This window comes from Entelurus aequoreus, linkage group LG01, assembly GCF_033978785.1.
Source record: "Entelurus aequoreus isolate RoL-2023_Sb linkage group LG01, RoL_Eaeq_v1.1, whole genome shotgun sequence".
NCBI classification, from domain to species: Eukaryota; Metazoa; Chordata; class Actinopteri; order Syngnathiformes; family Syngnathidae; genus Entelurus; species Entelurus aequoreus.
Genome location: NC_084731.1, coordinates 88,509,044 through 88,528,445, shown reverse-complemented (window position 1 = coordinate 88,528,445; position 19,402 = coordinate 88,509,044). Strand labels below are relative to the sequence as shown.

Here is a 19,402-nt window from a genome sequence, read left to right as displayed (position 1 = left end):
TTGAATAATTGATGTTGAAGATGAATACAAATTTGTTTCTGGCACAGATGCCATGAACCTTCCTGAATCCACTTCTCTTTTGGAAAGTCTACCCTTTTTCACTATCCTTGGGCTTCATCCTTAAAACTGTGTGGGGAAGTCAGACCAAAAGCCTTCGTAATCTGCATACGTAAAAAATGAATTATGTTGATAAAACATGGCGTATTTACACTTTCACCCATTTTGTGTTGTATTTGGACTACTGCGCACATCCTCACCCCTGGTTGTGTTCTTTTTGATCACATTCCTAGCGTAAAGAACTCCAAAGCTAATGTTTTGGCCCGATTTCCACAAGCTTTCCAGAGCATTCCAAATGAGGACCAAGCCAGGTCTTATTGCTTAGGTCAGGAAAGATACAATTGCAGTACCAGAACAGAAATGGCAGTGGTGGGATTCGAACCCACGCCTCCTGAGAGACTGGAGCCTAAATCCAGCGCCTTAGACCACTCGGCCACACAACCTCCGTCTACCCGTTTCAGAGGATCAATTTATCGGCATTATGAGACGGCAAACGTATGACTTGTTATCGCTTTGGTTGTGGCGTTGCAGGGACAAGCCTGGATCGTTTGCTTGTCCTTTAGAAAACCCTGGACAACGCAGTCCTCGTTAGTATAGTGGACAGTATATCCACCTGTCACGCGGAAGACCGGGGTTCGATTCCCTGACGGGGAGATGGTTTTGGTTCCTCTTATTTTTATCAGTGAACATCTTGTTCAACCTTGAGCAGTGACCACAGTATGCCTCTCTGAAAATTGTGAAGCGTGGACCCGGAGATACTGCACAGTCCTACAGATATCATAGTACTGTACTACCGTTTGTTACATTCCTCGAAATCAGGATGCATAACAAGTTTTCAAAAAGGAAAAATTGTGTATTAGAGTCAGTGACTCAAATTCAGTATTGCGGATTGATTTGAAACCAAGAATATATGTAAAAGATTAGAAGGGATTTGAACCTTTTCTTACTGACAAATTTGTCAGCATTTCATCTTTTTAAGTCCACAGTGTCGGTACCTCTACTGTTGGAAGTGCAGTTCTGCGGAAGAAACAAACGCTTCTACTTTGGGGTGCATTAGTACTATTTGACAAGGACAAATTATTTTCGTCTCAGAAAACAGACAAGATTCTCACCAGGAAAACATAAGCGATGGTATTTCAATCTACACCTCCATAAAGCTAGGAAGCATGTACAGTTAGCAGAGTGGCGCAGCGGAAGCGTGCTGGGCCCATAACCCAGAGGTCGATAGATCGAAACTATCCTCTGCTATCTTGAGTGTTTTACGTGAAAGGTATCCGCTAAGTTCCACTTGGACTCTTTGTTTTCACATCATAAGAACACCCATTGTGCAGACTTCCACGCTGAAGAACAGTTGAACAATTTTCCTGTTGCCTTTTTTGAAAATGTCAATGTTAATGACTTGCATCCAATGAGCATAAACAAGAGAATTGTGGAAATCAATTGTAAATTGACTGCTCCCAGACAGGTTAGACCGTGTTTCCCTGACCGGGAATCAACCCCGGGCCGCGGCGCTGAGAGCGTCGAATCCTAGCCACTAGACCACCAGGGAGCTGACAACTTACCCAGACTCTTGCCTCCTGCCTGCTTTTTTGACGGATGCACGAAGCACCCGTACCATGTCAGTTGTACAAAGTCAGAAATGTGTTTTGCAACGGTCATTGGTTGAAGTCTTTGAGCGGGAACTTTTGTGTCTTAGGAAACTGCTGCAGAAATATGGACTGGGACGTGGAAAAAGTATACAACTCTAACAAGAGCGTACAGACGTTCCCTTCTCATGTGCTCTATTGACTCCTTGGTGTAGTCCGTGTTGAGGGTGAGGTTGTTGTTTCCACACAATGTCACCAGACAGGCCATCTCCCTCCTGCAAGTCGCTCCGTGCCGACCAGCGATACATGCTATCACTGCGGTGTGATCCGAATACAGGAACAAATACAAGTGGCCTGAGTGTCTAAGGTAGGGGCGCAGGTCTTCAAATGACAGGTTGACAAAAACATACATGTCCACCTTTTAGCCATACCAAGTCAATGGAACAAAACTGTCCTTTGATATATTGAATAATTGATGTTGAAGATGAATACATTTTTGTTTCTGGCACAGATGCCATGAACCTTCCTGAATCCACTTCTCTTTTGGAAAGTCTACCCTTTTTCACTATCCTTGGGCTTCATCCTTAAAACTGTGTGGGGAAGTCAGACCAAAAGCCTTTGTAATCTGCATACGTACAAAATGATTTAGGTTGATAAAACATTGCGTATTTACACTTCCACCCATTTTGTGTTGTATTTGGACTACTGCGCACATCCTCACCCCTGGTTGTGTTCTTTTTGATCACATTCCTAGCGTAAAGAACTCCAAAGCTAATGTTTTGGCCCGATTTCCACAAGCTTTCCAGAGCATTCCAAATGAGGACCAAGCCAGGTCTTATTGCTTAGGTCAGGAAAGATACAATTGCAGTACCAGAAGAGAAATGGCAGTGGTGGGATTCGAACCCACGCCTCCTGAGAGACTGGAGCCTAAATCCAGCGCCTTAGACCACTCGGCCACACAACCTCCGTCTACCCGTTTCAGAGGATCAATTTATCGGCATTATGAGACGGCAAACGTATGACATGGCTTCGCTTTGGTTGTGGCGTTGCAGGGACAAGCCTGGATCGTTTGCTTGTCCTTTAGAAAACACTGGACAGCGCAGTCCTCGTTAGTATAGTGGACAGTATCTCCGCCTGTCACGCGGAAGACCGGGGTTCGATTCCCTGACGGGGAGATGGTTTTGGTTCCTCTTATTTTCATCAGTGAACATCTTGTTCAACCTTGAGCAGTGACCACAGTATGCCTCTCTGAAAATTGTGAAGCGTGGACCCGGAGATACTGCAGAGTCCTACAGATATCATAGTACTGTACTACCGTTTGTTGCATTCCTCGAAATCGGGATGCATAACAAGTTTTCAAAAAGGAAAAATTGTTTATTAGTCAGTGACTCAAATTCAGTATTGCGGATTGATTTGAAACCAAGAATATATGTAAAAGATTAGAAGGGATTTGAACCTTTTCTTACTGACAAATTTGTCAGCATTTCATCTTTTTAAGTCCACAGTGTCGGACCTCTACTGTTGGAAGTGCAGTTCTGCGGAAGAAACAAACGCCCCTACTTTGGGGTGCATTAGTACTATTTGACAAGGACAAATTATTTTCGTCTCAGAAAACAGACAAGATTCTCACCAGGAAAACATAAGCGATGGTATTTCAATCTACACCTCCATAAAGCTAGGAAGCATGTACAGTTAGCAGAGTGGCGCAGCGGAAGCGTGCTGGGCCCATAACCCAGAGGTCGATAGATCGGAACTATCCTCTGCTATCTTGAGTGTTTTACGTGAAAGGTATCCGCTAAGTTCCACTTGGACTCTTTGTTTTCACATCATAAGAACACCCATTGTGCAGACTTCCACGCTGAAGAACAGTTGAACAATTTTCCTGTTGCCTTTTTTAAAAATGTCAATGTTAATGATTTGCATCCGATGAGCATAAACAAGAGAATTGTGGAAATCAATTGTAAATTGACTGCTCCCAGACAGGTCAAACCGTGTTTACCTGACCGGGAATCGAACCCGGGCCGCGGCGGTGAGAGCGCTGAATCCTAGCCACTAGACCACCAGGGAGCTGACAACTTACCCAGACTCTTGCCTCCTGCCTGCTTTTTTGACGGATGCACGAAGCACCCGTAACATGTCAGTTGTACAAAGTCAGAAATGTGTTTTGCAACGGTCATTGGTTGAAGTCTTTGAGCGGGAACTTTTGTGTCTTAGGAAACTGCTGCAGGAATATGGACTTGGACGTGGAAAAAGTATACAACTCTAACAAGAGCGTACAGACGTTCCCTTCTTATGTGCTCTATTGACTCCTTGGTGTAGTCCGTGTTGAGGGTGAGGTTGTTGTTTCCACACAATGTCACCAGACAGGCCATCTCCCTCCTGCAAGTCGCTCCGTGCCGACCAGCGATACATGCTATCACTGCGGTGTGATCCGAATACAGGAACAAATACAAGTGGCCTGAGTGTCTAAGGTAGGGGCGCAGGTCTTCAAACGACAGGTTGACAAAAACATACATGTCCACCTTTTAGCCATACCAAGTCAATGGAACAAAACTGTCCTTTGATATATTGAATAATTGATGTTGAAGATGAATACATTTTTGTTTCTGGCACAGATGCCATGAACCTTCCTGAATCCACTTCTCTTTTGGAAAGTCTACCCTTTTTCACTATCCTTGGGCTTCATCCTTAAAACTGTGTGGGGAAGTCAGACCAAAAGCCTTCGTAATCTGCATACGTACAAAATGATTTAGGTTGATAAAACATGGCGTATTTACACTTTCACCAATTTTGTGTTGTATTTGGACTACTGTGCACATCCTCACCCCTGGTTGTGTTCTTTTTGATCACATTCCTAGCGTAAAGAACTCCAAAGCTAATGTTTTGGCCCGATTTCCACAAGCTTTCCAGAGCATTCTAAATGAGGACCAAGCCAGGTCTTATTGCTTAGGTCATGAAAGATACAATTGCAGTACCAGAACAGAAATGGCAGTGGTGGGATTCGAACCCACGCCTCCTGAGAGACTGGAGCCTAAATCCAGCGCCTTAGACCACTCGGCCACACAACCTCCGTCTACCCGTTTCAGAGGATCAATTTATCGGCATTATGAGACGGCAAACGTATGACATGGTATCGCTTTGGTTGTGGCGTTGCAGGGACAAGCCTGGATCATTTGCTTGTCCTTTAGAAAACACGCGGAAGACCAGGGTTCGATTCCCTGACGGGGAGATGGTTTTGGTTCCTCTTATTTTCATCAGTGAACATCTTGTTCAACCTTGAGCAGTGACCACAGTATGCCTCTCTGAAAATTGTGAAGCGTGGACTTGGAGATACTGCACAGTCCTACAGATATCATAGTACTGTACTACCGTTTGTTGCATTCCTCGAAATCAGGATGCATAACAAGTTTTCAAAAAGGAAAAATTGTGTATTAGAGTCAGTGACTCAAATTCAGTATTGCGGATTGATTTGAAACCAAGAATATATGTAAAAGATTAGAAGGGATTTGAACCTTTGCTTACTGACAAATTTGTCAGCATTTAATCTTTTTAAGTCCACAGTGTCGGTACCTCTACTGTTGGAAGTGCAGTTCTGCGGAAGAAACAAACGCCTCTACTTTGGGGTGCATTAGTACTATTTGACAAGGACAAATTATTTTCGTCTCAAAAAACAGACAAGATTCTCACCAGGAAAACATAAGCGATGGTATTTCAATCTACACCTCCATAAAGCTAGGAAGCATGTACAGTTAGCAGAGTGGCGCAGCGAAAGACTGCTGGGCCCATAACCCAGAGGTCGATAGATCGAAACTATCCTCTGCTGTCTTGAGTGTTTTACGTGAAAGGTATCCGCTAATTTCCACTTGGACTCTTTGTTTTCACATCCTGCCACGGCTCCTGATGTAGGCGTCCTCTTACACGCCTTCGTGTTCGTTTGTTGGCACGACGGAACCTTTCCTGTTCGGAAATGTTCGGACAGTCACGACTCCAGTGACCCGGCTGGTCACAGCCGAAACAGTGTCTACCCCAGTCCGGCTTTGAAGCATCGTGTTGTCCACCACCCGAGTCCAACCGCACGTCTGTTGAGGATTCTTTCCTCCACCTGTTGGAACTCAAAAGCAAGGTCACCCACTGCTGAATATGCTCTAGCTAGTCTTTGACCTTTTCTTTTAACCTTTTATCTTCAGCGATCTGTAATTTAAGTAGTTGTTTCCTTGTTGCTCCGTCATTAGCCCTATTTTTCATGGGATGAATAAAATGTCCTGCCATATATTGTTTTTGGCACCTTGTATATCAGGGTTAACTTTGTCCAAAGTGTTTGGCCAAAGGTTCCCTCCCGGAGGTACAGGTGGGAAAGCAAGGTCAACAATGGCTTGCATGTATGCATCGGCAAGAGACTTATATTGTAGTATGTCCAAAGTGTTAAGGTCATGTGTCAAAAATGTCTGCCGGAGAAAATGGTCAGACGTGTACAAGGGGTTAATTTTCGGAGGCAGGATTAATCTTAGAGGGGGCGTGTTAATACCTCCTTCTCTTGTCACTAGAGTAGGGGGCGGTGTCCTAGTCAAAGTGTGGGCGGGTCGTTTGAATTGTCTTGCGCATGCGCGGCAGACAAAAAACCAATCAGTTCATTCTGTCATTAATCATCGTTTCTTTTGCTGCATTTCGTTTTTCCACGTAATCCCCGTTTACTTTTATCATACGCCAAACTCTTAAATTCTCTCCCTGAGTGTTCCATTTTCACCAGCGCGCACACACACACACACCCACACACACACACACGAGCATGCGTGAGCACTCCCGCACACACACACCCACACACTCAGCAGCACACACACACACGAGCACGCGCAAGCACTCCTGCACACACACACTCACACTCAGCAGCACACTCTCTGCGTTTCACTTTACCATAAAACTTCCAGTTACTTTTTTATTTATTTTTTATTTTATTTTACCAGACGTTTGAGTTCACGACTTTTCGAGTATTGTAAACTCCCTCTTAACCCTTTCAAGGAACCTTCTCCTTTTTTTGTTCTTTTTTTTCTTCTCTACCTGCTAGTTCCATTGTCGACAACCGTCCATTCAATTGATCATTACACAGTAATGATTAATCACATTCCTCCCCCGCTGCCATCACATTTCTGTTTTTCACACTCCAAGGCCATGTGTCTATATTTTCTTAATTCTAGTGCCCTTATCGCACTGGGATCTTCCAACCCGGGAGTCTTTATTGTACCTTTTACAAATGGCCTCCAGCCTTTTCCGTACGTTTCAGTGCCCTATTATCGTCACTGGGATCTTGCAACCCGTACTCATTAAGGGACGACCAAATTCCCAGGGTAAGCTACACCCAACTATTAGTTCACTCGTCAATGAAACTGCCTGTCACGGTAATCGAGACACAATGGCCTGAGTTGACCACTTATTTACAATTTTAATGCAATGGCAGGCTCGGCAAAAATGCAATCAATCTATCAAAATCACCAATCTGTGCCTGGGATTAAAAAACAGTTTGACTTACAGACTTCAAGACAGACTCCTAACGCAGATTTTATCTAAAAAGAAAGGTTCTGCTTACCTTGAATTGGCCAATTGAGTCTGTCCAGAAGATTGCAAGAAGTCATCAATCAACAGCGTGCCATCTCGGACGAAGCCCCCAAATTGTTGCGTCGACCAGCATTCCTCCAATGGGGAATTCAAATTGCTAGTCTCTCCCAGATTCTTTTTATGGCAATACGCTGATGTTTATATTCAATCTCCAGGCAATAGTTGGTATTTTGTAGTTTATTTTCAAAGCTTAGAGGACAAACCTGAGACCAACCCAGCACCCAAGCGTTCCCTAGCCCGGTCCAGCTCGGTCTAGCTCAAACCCCCCGGAAGTCCCGTGATCTTCCGTCTGTCTCTCGCCCCCACTCTCTTTGTTTAGACTACTCCGAGTTATCTCTACTCTGACACATTCCAATCTAGAAGGCCAACACCTTACTATGAGACTCAAAAGAAGGAAGAATACTAGCTATTCTTTATATGACTATAGGAGTTTAGAAAGAAGTAACACTTAAATATGGATATGCTTCCAACATTACCCAGAAACTTGTCTCCTGCCTGCTTTTTTGACGGATGCACGAAGCACCCGTACCATGTCAGTTGTACAAAGTCAGAAATGTGTTTTGCAACATTCATTGGTTGAAGTCTTTGAGCGGGAACTTTTGTGTCTTAGGAAACTGCTGCAGGAATATAGACTTGGACGTGGAAAAAGTATACAACTCTAACAAAAGCGTACAAACGTTCCCTTCTCATGTGCTCTATTGACTCCTTGGTGTAGTCCGTGTTGAGGGTGAGGTTGTTGTTTCCACACAATGTCACCAGACAGGCCATCTCCCTCCTGCAAGTCGCTCCGTGCCGACCAGCGATACATGCTATCACTGCGGTGTGATCCGAATACAGGAACAAATACAAGAGGCCTGAGTGTCTAAGGTAGGTCTTCAAACGACAGGTTGACAAAAACATACATGTCCACCTTTTAGCCATACCAAGTCAATGGAACAAAACTGTCCTTTGATATATTGAATAATTGATGTTGAAGATGAATACTTTTTTTTTTCTAGCACAGATGCCATGAACCTTCCTGAATCCTCTTCTCTTTTGGAAAGTCTACCCTTTTTCACTATCCTTGGGCTTCATCCTTAAAACTGTGTGGGGAAGTCAGACCAAAAGCCTTAGTAATCTGCATACGTACAAAATGATTTAGGTTGATAAAACATGGCGTGATTACACTTTCACCCATTTTGTGTTGTATTTGGACTACTGCGCACATCCTCACCCCTGGTTGTGTTCCTTTTGATCACATTCCTAGCGTAAAGAACTCCAAAGCTAATGTTTTGGCCTGATTTCCACAAGCTTTCCAGAGCATTCCAAATGAGGACCAAGCCAGGTCTTATTGCTTAGGTCAGGAAAGATACAATTGCAGTACCAGAACAGAAATGGCAGCGGTGGGATTCGAACCCACGCCTCCTGAGAGACTGGAGCCTAAATCCAGCGCCTTAGACCACTCGGCCACACCACCTCCGTCTACCCGTTTCAGAGGATCAATTTATCGGCATTATGAGACGGCAAACGTATGACATGACATCGCTTTGGTTGTGGCGTTGCAGGGACAAGCCTGGATCGTTTGCTTGTCCTTTAGGAAACACTGGACAACGCAGTCCTCGTTAGTATAGTGGACAGTATCTCCGCCTGTCACGCGGAAGACCGGGGTTCGATTCCCTGACGGGGAGATGGTTTTGCTTCCTCTTATTTTCATCAGTGAACATCTTGTTCAACCTTGAGCAGTGACCACAGTATGCCTCTCTGAAAATTGTGAAACGTGGACCCGGAGATACTGCACAGTCCTACAGATATCATAGTACTGTACTACCGTTTGTTGCATTCCTCGAAATCAGGATGCATAACAAGTTTTCAAAAAGGAAAAATTGTTTATTAGAGTCAGTGACTCAAATTCAGTATTGCGGATTGATTTGAAACCAAGAATATATGTAAAAGATTAGAAGGGATTTGAACCTTTTCTTACTGACAAATTTGTCAGCATTTCATCGTTTTAAGTCCACAGTGTCGGTACCTCTACTGTTGGAAGTGCAGTTCTGCGGAAGAAACAAACGCCTCTCCTTTGGGGTTTATTAGTACTATTTGACAAGGACAAATTATTTTCGTCTCAGAAAACAGACAAGATTCTCACCAGGAAAACATAAGCGATGGTATTTAAATCTACACCTCCATAAAGCTAGGAAGCATGTACAGTTAGCAGAGTGGCGCAGCGAAAGCGTGCTGGGCCCATAACCCAGAGGTCGATAGATCGAAAATATCCTCTGCTATCTTGAGTGTTTTACGTGAAAGGTATCCGCTAAGTTCCACTTGGACTCTTTCTTTTCACATCATAAGAACACCCATTGTGCAGACTTCCACGCTGAAGAACAGTTGAACAATTTTCCTGTTGCCTTTGTCAACGTTGCCAATGTCAGTGTTAATGATTTGCATCCAATGAGCATAAACAAGAGAATTGTGGAAATCAATTGTAAATTGACTGCTCCCAGACAGGTTAGACCGTGTTTCCCTGACCGGGAATCGAACCCGGGCCGCGGCGGTGAGAGCGCCGAATCCTAGCCACTAGACCACCAGGGAGCTGACAACTTACCCAGACTCTTGCCTCCTGCCTGCTTTTTTGACAGATGCACGAAGCACCCGTACCATGTCAGTTGTACAAAGTCAGAAATGTGTTTTGCAACGGTCATTGGTTGAAGTCTTTGAGCGGGAACTTTTGTGTCTTAGGACACTGCTGCAGGAATATGGACTTGGTGGTGGAAAAAGTATACAACTCTAACAAGAGCGTACAGACGTTCCCTTCTCATGTGCTCTATTGACTCCTTGGTGTAGTCCGTGTTGAGGGTGAGGTTGTTGTTTCCACACAATGTCACCAGACAGGCCATCTCCCTCCTGCAAGTCGCTCCGTGCCGACCAGCGATACATGCTATCACTGCGGTGTGATCCGAATACAGGAACAAATACAAGTGGCCTGAGTGTCTAAGGTAGGGGCGCAGGTCTTCAAACGACAGGTTGACAAAAACATACATGTCCACCTTTTAGCCATACCAAGTCAATGGAACAAAACTGTCCTTTGATATATTGAATAATTGATGTTGAAGATGAATACATTTTTGTTTCTGGCACAGATGCCATGAACCTTCCTGAATCCACTTCTCTTTTGGAAAGTCTACCCTTTTTCACTATCCTTGGGCTTCATCCTTAAAACTGTGTGGGGAAGTCAGACCAAAAGCCTTCGTAATCTGCATACGTACAAAATGATTTAGGTTGATAAAACATGGCGTATTTACACTTTCACCCATTTTGTGTTGTATTTGGACTACTGCGCACATCCTCACCCCTGGTTGTGTTCTTTTTGATCACATTCCTGGCGTAAAGAACTCCGAGTCTAATGTTTTGGCCCGATTTCCACAAGCTTTCCAGAGCATTCCAAATGAGGACCAAGCCAGGTCTTATTGCTTAGGTCAGGAAAGATACAACTGCAGTACCAGAACAGAAAGCATCGTGTTGTCCACCACCCGAGTCCAACCGCACGTCTGTTGAGGATTCTTTCCTTCACCTGTTGGAACTCAAAAGCAAGGTCACCCACTGCCGAATATACCTTAGCTGATCTTTGACCTTTTGGTTCTTTTAACCTTTTATCTTCAGCGATCTGTAATTTAAGTAGTCGTTTCCTTGTTGCTCTGTCATTAGCCCTATTTTGCATGGGATGAATAAAATGTCCTGCCATATATTGTTTTTGGCACCGTGTATATCAGGGTTAACTTTGTCCAAAGTGTTTGGCCAAAGGTTCCCTCCCGGAGGTACAGGTGGGAAACAAGGTCAACAATGGCTTGCATGTATGCATCGGCAAGAGACTTATATTAAAGTAGGCCCCTATAATTGTCATGTGTCAAAAATGTCCTTTTGGAAAGTCTACCCTTTTTCACTATCCTTGGGCTTCATCCTTAAAACTGTGTGGGGAAGTCAGACCAAAAGCCTTTGTAATCTGCATACATACAAAATGATTTAGGTTGATAAAACATTGCGTATTTACACTTTCACCCATTTTGTGTTGTATTTGGACTACTGCGCACATCCTCACCCCTGGTTGTGTTCTTTTTGATCACATTCCTAGCGTAAAGAACTCCAAAGCTAATGTTTTGGCCCGATTTCCACAAGCTTTCCAGAGCATTCCAAATGAGGACCAAGCCAGATCTTATTGCTTAGGTCAGGAAAGATACAATTGCAGTACCAGAACGGAAATGGCAGTGGTGGGATTCGAACCCACGCCTCCTGAGAGACTGGAGCCTAAATCCAGCGCCTTAGACCACTCGGCCATACAACCTCCGTCTACCCGTTTCAGAGGATCAATTTATCGGCATTATGAGACGGCAAACGTATGACTTGGCATCTCTTTGGTTGTGGCGTTGCAGGGACAAGCCTGGATCGTTTGCTTGTCCTTTAGAAAACACTGGACAACGCAGTCCTCGTTAGTATAGTGGACAGTATCTCCGCCTGTCACGCGGAAGACCGGGGTTCGATTCCCTGACGGGGAGATGGTTTTGGTTCCTCTTATTTTCATCAGTGAACATCTTGTTCAACCTTGAGCAGTGACCACAGTATGCCTCTCTGAAAATTGTGAAGCGTGGACCCGGAGATACTGCACAGTCCTACAGATATCATAGTACTGTACTACCGTTTGTTGCATTCCTCGAAATCAGGATGCATAACAAGTTTTCAAAAAGGAAAAATTGTGTATTAGAGTCAGTGACTCAAATTCAGTATTGCGGATTGATTTGAAACCAAGAATATATGTAAAAGATTAGAAAGGATTTGAACCTTTTCTTACTGACAAATTTGTCAGCATTTCATCTTTTTAAGTCCACAGTGTCGGTACCTCTACTGTTGGAAGTGCAGTTCTGCGGAAGAAACAATCAATCAATCAATCAATCAATGTTTATTTATATAGCCCTAAATCACAAGTGTCTCAAAGGGCTGTACAAGCCACAACGACATCCTCGGTACAGAGCCCACATACGGGCAAGGAAAAACTCACCCCAGTGGGACGTCGGTGAATGACTATGAGAAACCTTGGAGAGGACCGCATATGTGGGTAACCCCCCCCCTCTAGGGGAGACCGAAAGCAACGGATGTCGAGTGGGTCTGACATAACATTGTGAAAGTCCAGTCCACAGTGGATCCAACACATCAGCGGGAGTCCAGTCCACAGTGGGGCCAACAGGAAACCATCCCGAGCGGAGACGGGTCAGCAGCGCAGAGATGTCCCCAACCGATGCACAGGCTAGTGGTCCACCCGGGGTCCCGGCTCTGGACAGCCAGCACTTCATCCATGGCCACCGGACCTATGCAACTCCCCCTCGCAAGGGACAGGGGAGAAGAGGAGAGAAGAAAAGAAACGGCAGATCAACTGGTCTAAAAAAGGGGGGGTCTATTTAAAGGCTAGATTATACAAATGAGTTTTAAGATGGGACTTAAATGCTTCTACTGAGGTAGCATCTCTAACTGTTACCGGGAGGGCATTCCAGAGTACTGGAGCCCGAATAGAAAACGCTCTATAGCCCGCAGACTTTTTTTTGGCTCTGGGAATCACTAATAAGCCGGAGTTCTTTGAACGCGGATTTCTTGTCGGGACATATGGTACAATACAATCGGCGAGATAGGCTGGAGCTAAACCGTGTAATATTTTATACGTAAGTAGTAAAACCTTAAAGTCGCATCTTAAGTGCACAGGAAGCCAGTGCAAGTGAGCCAGTATAGGCGTAATATGATCAAACTTTCTTGTTTTTGTCAAAAGCCTTGCAGCCGCATTTTGTACCAACTGTAATCTTTTAATGCTAGACATAGGGAGGCCCGAAAATAATACGTTACAGTAATCGAGACGAGACGTAACGAACGCATGAATAATGATCTCAGCGTCGCTAGTGGACAAGATGGAACGAATTTTAGCGATATTACGGAGATGAAAGAAGGCCGTTTTAGTAACACTCTTAATGTGTGACTCAAACGAGAGAGTTGGGTCGAAGATAATACCCAGATTCTTTACCGAGTCTCCTTGTTTAATTGTTTGGTTGTCAAATGTTAAGGTGGTATTATTAAATAGATGTTGGTGTCTAGCAGGACCGATAATCAGCATTTCCGTTTTCTTAGCGTTGAGTTGCAAAAAGTTAGCGGACATCCATTGTTTAATTTCATTAAGACACGCCTCCAGCTGACTACAGTCCGGCGTGTTGGTCAGCTTTAGGGGCATGTAGAGTTGAGTGTCATCAGCATAACAGTGAAAGCTAACACCGTACTTGCGTATGATGTCACCCAGCGGCAGCATGTAAATACTAAAGAGTGCAGGGCCAAGAACCGAACCCTGGGGAACTCCGCACGTTACCTTGACATAGTCCGAGGTCACATTGTTATGGGAGACGCACTGCATCCTGTCAGTAAGATAAGAGTTAAACCAAGACAAGGCTAAGTCTGACATACCAATACGTGTTTTGATACGCTCTAATAAAATATTATGATCGACGGTATCGAAAGCGGCGCTAAGATCAAGAAGCAGCAACATAGATGACGCATCAGAATCCATCGTTAGCAATAGATCATTAGTCATTTTTGCGAGGGCTGTCTCCGTAGAGTGATTTGCCCTGAAACCGGATTGAAAAGGTTCACAGAGATTGTTAGTCACTAAGTGTTCATTTAGCTGCTGTGCAACAGTTTTTTCGAGAATTTTGGAAATAAACGGAAGGTGGGAGACCGGTCGGTAGTTTACCATGAGGTCAGGATCGAGGTTAGGTCTTTTGAGCAGAGGATGAATAACCGCTTTTTTGAATGCTAGGGGAACAGTGCCGGAGGAAAGTGATAAGTTTATAATATTTAACACTGATGGACCTAATAATACAAACAGTTCCTTGATAAGTTTCCCAGGAAGTGGGTCAAGTAAACATGTTGTTTGTTTTATCCCACTTACACGCTGTAATAATTCCTCTAATGTTATTTCATCAAAAATAGAGAGACTATTTTGGAGGGCAGTGTCCGTCGTATATACAGTCGTATTTGTGTTAATAGAGCCCAGTTGTAGCTGGGATGCGTTGTCTTTAATCTCCTTTCTAATGAGTTCAATTTTCTTATTAAAGAAATTCATAAAATCATCTGCCGAGTGGGTGGAGCTACTGGGAGGAGTCCCTTGTTGGGTTAGCGATGCTACTGTACTAAACAGAAATTTAGGATCGTTTTTGTTGAGGCGGATGAGATTTGAGTAGTATTTAGTTTTAGCTAAGGTAAGCATGCGTTTATAAGTTATTAAACTATCACTCCATGCTTGATGGAAAACCTCAAGTTTAGTCGCGCGCCATTTGCGTTCCAGTTTTCTACATGATAATTTCTGAGCTCTAATTTCTTCTGTAAACCATGGGGTGCGCCTTTTAGGGGCCCTTTTTTGCTTTAGCGGTGCTATACTATCAATAATTTCGCGCAAGGCATCGTCAAAGTTGTTAGTGAGTTTATCAATAGAGCCGACATAATTTGGGAATGGTGCTATTACCGAAGGCAGTAGGTCAGCAAGAGTCATCGTTGTGGCAGCATTAATGTTGCGGCCGCTATAGCAGTTATTATTATTATTAGCTTGTTGACAAAGAGTCAAAACTTCAAATTTTATAAGGTAATGATCGGACATTACTTTAGTATATGGAAGTATCATAACTTTGGAGGTGGTGACACCAACAAACGCCTCTACTTTGGGGTGCATTAGTACTATTTGACAAGGACAAATTATTTTCGTCTCAGAAAACAGACAAGATTCTCACCAGGAAAACATAAGCGATGGTATTTAAATCTACACCTCCATTAAGCTAGGAAGCATGTACAGTTAGCAGAGTGGCGCAGCGGGAGCGTGCTGGGCCCATAACCCAGAGGTCGATAGATCGAAACCATCCTCTGCTATCTTGAGTGTTTTACGTGAAAGGTATCCGCTAAGTTCCACTTGGACTCTTTGTTTTCACATCATAAGAACACCCATTGTGCAGACTTCCACGCTGAAGAACAGTTGAACAATTTTCCTGTCGCCTTTTTTGAAAATGTCAATGTTAATGATTTGCATCCAATGAGCATAAACAAGGGAATTGTGGAAATCAATTGTAAATTGACTGCTCCCAGACAGGTCGGACCGTGTTTCCCTGACCGGGAATCGAACCCAGGCCGCGGCGGTGAGAGCGCCGAATCCTAGCCACTAGACCACCAGGGAGCTGGCAGCTTACCCAGACTCTTGCCTCCTGCCTGCTTTTTTGACGGATGCACGAAGCACCCGTACCATGTCAGTTGTACAAAGTCAGAAATGTGTTTGGCAACGGTCATTGGTTGAAGTCTTTGAGCGGGAACTTTTGTGTCTTAGGAAACTGCTGCAGGAATATGGACTTGGAGGTGGAAAAAGTATACAACTCTAACAAGAGCGTACAGACGTTCCCTTCTCATGTGCTCTATTGACTCCTTGGTGTAGTCCGTGTTGAGGGTGAGGTTGTTGTTTCCACACAATGTCACCAGACAGGCCATCTCCCTCCTGTGTGTTGCTCCGTGCCGACCAGCGATACATGCTATCACTGCGGTGTGATCCGAATACAGGAACAAATACAAGTGGCCTGAGTGTCTAAGGTAGGGGCGCAGGTCTTCAAACGACAGGTTGACAAAAACATACATGTCCACCTTTTAGCCATACCAAGTCAATGGAACAAAACTGTCCTTTGATATATTGAATAATTGATGTTGAAGATGAATACATTTTTGTTTCTGGCACAGATGCCATGAACCTTCCTGAATCCACTTCTCTTTTGGAAAGTCTACCCTTTTTCACTATCCTTGGGCTTCATCCTTAAAACTGTGTGGGGAAGTCAGACCAAAAGCCTTTGTAATCTGCATACGTACAAAATGATTTAAGTTGATAAAACATTGCGTATTTACACTTTCACCCATTTTGTGTTGTATTTGGACTACTGCGCACATCCTCACCCCTGGTTGTGTTCTTTTTGATCACATTCCTAGCGTAAAGAACTCCAAAGCTAATGTTTTGGCCCTATTTCCACAAGCTTTCCAGAGCATTCCAAATGAGGACCAAGGCAGGTCTTATTGCTTAGGTCAGGAAAGATACAATTACAGTACCAGAACGGAAATGGCAGTGGTGGGATTCGAACCCACGCCTCCTGAGAGACTGGAGCCTAAATCCAGCGCCTTAGACCACTCGGCCATACAACCTCCGTCTACCTGTTTCAGAGGATCAATTTATCGGCATTATGAGACGGCAAGCGTATGACTTGGCATCTCTTTGGTTGTGGCGTTGCAGGGACAACCCTGGATCGTTTGCTTGTCCTTTAGAAAACACTGGACAACGCAGTCCTCGTTAGTATAGTGGACAGTATCTCCGCCTGTCACGCGGAAGACCGGGATTCGATTCCCTGACGGGGAGATGGTTTTGGTTCCTCTTATTTTCATCAGTGAACATCTTGTTCAACCTTGAGCAGTGACCACAGTATGCCTCTCTGAAAATTGTGAAGCGTGGACCCGGAGATACTGCACAGTCCTACAGATATCATAGTACTGTACTACCGTTTGTTGCATTCCTCGAAATCAGGATGCATAACAAGTTTTCAAAAAGGAAAAATTGTGTATTAGAGTCAGTGACTCAAATTCAGTATTGCGGATTGATTTGAAACCAAGAATATATGTAAAAGATTAGAAAGGATTTGAACCTTTTCTTACTGACAAATTTGTCAGCATTTCATATTTTTAAGTCCACAGTGTCGGTACCTCTACTGTTGGAAGTGCAGTTCTGCGGAAGAAACAAACGCCTCTACTTTGGGGTGCATTAGTACTATTTGACAAAGACAAATTATTTTCGTCTCAGAAAACAGACAAGATTCTCACCAGGAAAACATAAGCGATGGTATTTAAATCTACACCTCCATTAAGCTAGGAAGCATGTACAGTTAGCAGAGTGGCGCAGCGGAAGCGTGCTGGGCCCATAACCCAGAGGTCGATAGATCGAAACTATCCTCTGCTATCTTGAGTGTTTTACGTGAAAGGTATCCGCTAAGTTCCACTTGGACTCTTTGTTTTCACATCATAAGAACACCCATTGTGCAGACTTCCACGCTGAAGAACAGTTGAACAATTTTCCTGTCGCCTTTTTTGAAAATGTCAATGTTAATGATTTGCATCCAATGAGCATAAACAACGGAATTGTGGAAATCAATTGTAAATTGACTGCTCCCAGACAGGTCAGACCGTGTTTCCCTGACCGGGAATCGAACCCGGGCCGCGGCGGTGAGAGCACCGAATCCTAGCCACTAGACCACCAGGGAGCTGGCAGCTTACCCAGACTCTTGCCTCCTGCCTGCTTTTTTGACGGATGCACGAAGCACCCGTACCATGTCAGTTGTACAAAGTCAGAAATGTGTTTGGCAACGGTCATTGGTTGAAGTCTTTGAGCGGGAACTTTTGTGTCTTAGGAAACTGCTGCAGGAATATGGACTTGGAGGTGGAAAAGGTATACAACTCTAACAAGAGCGTACAGACGTTCCCTTCTCATGTGCTCTATTGACTCCTTGGTGTAGTCCGTGTTGAGGGTGAGGTTGTTGTTTCCACACAATGTCACCAGACAGGCCATCTCCCTCCTGCAAGTCGCTCCGTGCCGACCAGCGATACATGCTATCACTGCGGTGTGATCCGAATACAGGAACAAATACAAGTGGCCTGAGTGTCTAAGGTAGGGGCGCAGGTCTTCAAACGACAGGTTGACAAAAACATACATGTCCACCTTTTAGCCATACCAAGTCATTGGAACAAAACTGTCCTTTGATATATTGAATCATTGATGTTGAAGATGAATACAATTTTGTTTCTGGCACAGATGCCATGAACCTTCCTGAATCCACTTCTCTTTTGGAAAGTCTACCCTTTTTCACTATCCTTGGGCTTCATCCTTAAAACTGTGTGGGGAAGTCAGACCAAAAGCCTTTGTAATCTGCATACGTACAAAATGAATTAGGTTGATAAAACATGGCGTATTTACACTTTCACCCATTTTGTGTTATATTTGGACTACTGCGCACATCCTCACCCCTGGTTGTGTTCTTTTTGATCACATTCCTAGCGTAAAGAACTCCAAAGCTAATGTTTTGGCCCGATTTCCACAAGCTTTCCAGAGCATTCCAAATGAGGACCAAGGCAGGTCTTATTGCTTAGGTCAGGACAGATACAATTGCAGTACCAGAACAGAAATGGCAGTGGTGGGATTCGAACCCATGCCTCCTGAGAGACTGGAGCCTAAATCCAGCGCCTTAGACCACTCGGCCACACAACCTCCGTCTACCCGTTTCAGAGGATCAATTTATCGGCATTATGAGACGGCAAACGTATGACATGGCATCTCTTTGGTTGTGGCGTTGCAGGGACAAGCCTGGATCGTTTGCTTGTCCTTTAGAAAACACTGGACAACGCAGTCCTCGTTAGTATAGTGGACAGTATCTCCGCCTGTCACGCGGAAGACCAGGGTTCGATTCCCTGACGGGGAGATGGTTTTGGTTCCTCTTATTTTCATCAGTGAACATCTTGTTCAACCTTGAGCAGTGACCACAGTATGCCTCTCTGAAAATTGTGAAGCGTGGACCCGGAGATACTGCATAGTCCTACAGATATCATAGTACTGTACTACCGTTTGTTGCATTCCTCGAAATCAGGATGCATAACAAGTTTTCTAAAAGGAAAAATTGTGTATTAGAGTCAGTGACTCAAATTCAGTATTGCGGATTGATTTGAAACCAAGAATATATGTAAAAGATTAGAAGGGATTTGAACCTTTTCTTACTGCCAAATTTGTCAGCATTTTATCTTTTTAAGTCCACAGTGTCGGTACCTCTACTGTTGGAAGTGCAGTTCTGCGGAAGAAACAAACGCCTCTACTTTGGGGTGCATTAGTACTATTTGACAAGGACAAATTATTTTCGTCTCAGAAAACAGACAAGATTCTCACCAGGAAAACATAAGCGATGGTATTTCAATCTACACCTCCATAAAGCTAGGAAGCATGTACAGTTAGCAGAGTGGCGCAGCGGAAGCGTGCTGGGCCCATAACCCAGAGGTCGATAGATCGAAACTATCCCCTGCTATCTTGAGTGTTTTAC

At 44.1% G+C, this 19,402-nt stretch overlaps 11 non-coding genes across 11 annotated transcripts; 1 reads left to right on the top strand and 10 right to left on the bottom strand.

The window, feature by feature from the left end:
• Positions 1 to 418: 418 nt before the first annotated feature.
• On the bottom strand, positions 419 to 500 carry trnal-uag (transfer RNA leucine (anticodon UAG)). The gene has a single exon. It is a non-coding gene; the product is annotated as a tRNA-Leu (tRNA).
• Positions 501 to 2,525: 2,025 nt separating this feature from the next.
• On the bottom strand, positions 2,526 to 2,607 carry trnal-uag (transfer RNA leucine (anticodon UAG)). Its single transcript has one exon. It is a non-coding gene; the product is annotated as a tRNA-Leu (tRNA).
• A 2,022-nt stretch (positions 2,608 to 4,629) lies between these two features.
• On the bottom strand, positions 4,630 to 4,711 carry trnal-uag (transfer RNA leucine (anticodon UAG)). Its single transcript has one exon. It is a non-coding gene; the product is annotated as a tRNA-Leu (tRNA).
• A 3,916-nt stretch (positions 4,712 to 8,627) lies between these two features.
• Positions 8,628 to 8,709, bottom strand: trnal-uag (transfer RNA leucine (anticodon UAG)). Its single transcript has one exon. It is a non-coding gene; the product is annotated as a tRNA-Leu (tRNA).
• A 1,040-nt stretch (positions 8,710 to 9,749) lies between these two features.
• Positions 9,750 to 9,821, bottom strand: trnae-cuc (transfer RNA glutamic acid (anticodon CUC)). The gene has a single exon. It is a non-coding gene; the product is annotated as a tRNA-Glu (tRNA).
• A 1,665-nt stretch (positions 9,822 to 11,486) lies between these two features.
• On the bottom strand, positions 11,487 to 11,568 carry trnal-uag (transfer RNA leucine (anticodon UAG)). The gene has a single exon. It is a non-coding gene; the product is annotated as a tRNA-Leu (tRNA).
• Positions 11,569 to 15,402: 3,834 nt separating this feature from the next.
• trnae-cuc (transfer RNA glutamic acid (anticodon CUC)) lies at positions 15,403 to 15,474 on the bottom strand. Its single transcript has one exon. It is a non-coding gene; the product is annotated as a tRNA-Glu (tRNA).
• A 919-nt stretch (positions 15,475 to 16,393) lies between these two features.
• trnal-uag (transfer RNA leucine (anticodon UAG)) lies at positions 16,394 to 16,475 on the bottom strand. The gene has a single exon. It is a non-coding gene; the product is annotated as a tRNA-Leu (tRNA).
• Positions 16,476 to 17,509: 1,034 nt separating this feature from the next.
• Positions 17,510 to 17,581, bottom strand: trnae-cuc (transfer RNA glutamic acid (anticodon CUC)). The gene has a single exon. It is a non-coding gene; the product is annotated as a tRNA-Glu (tRNA).
• A 919-nt stretch (positions 17,582 to 18,500) lies between these two features.
• trnal-uag (transfer RNA leucine (anticodon UAG)) lies at positions 18,501 to 18,582 on the bottom strand. The gene has a single exon. It is a non-coding gene; the product is annotated as a tRNA-Leu (tRNA).
• Positions 18,583 to 18,721: 139 nt separating this feature from the next.
• On the top strand, positions 18,722 to 18,793 carry trnad-guc (transfer RNA aspartic acid (anticodon GUC)). The gene has a single exon. It is a non-coding gene; the product is annotated as a tRNA-Asp (tRNA).
• The last annotated feature ends 609 nt before the right edge of the window (positions 18,794 to 19,402 follow it).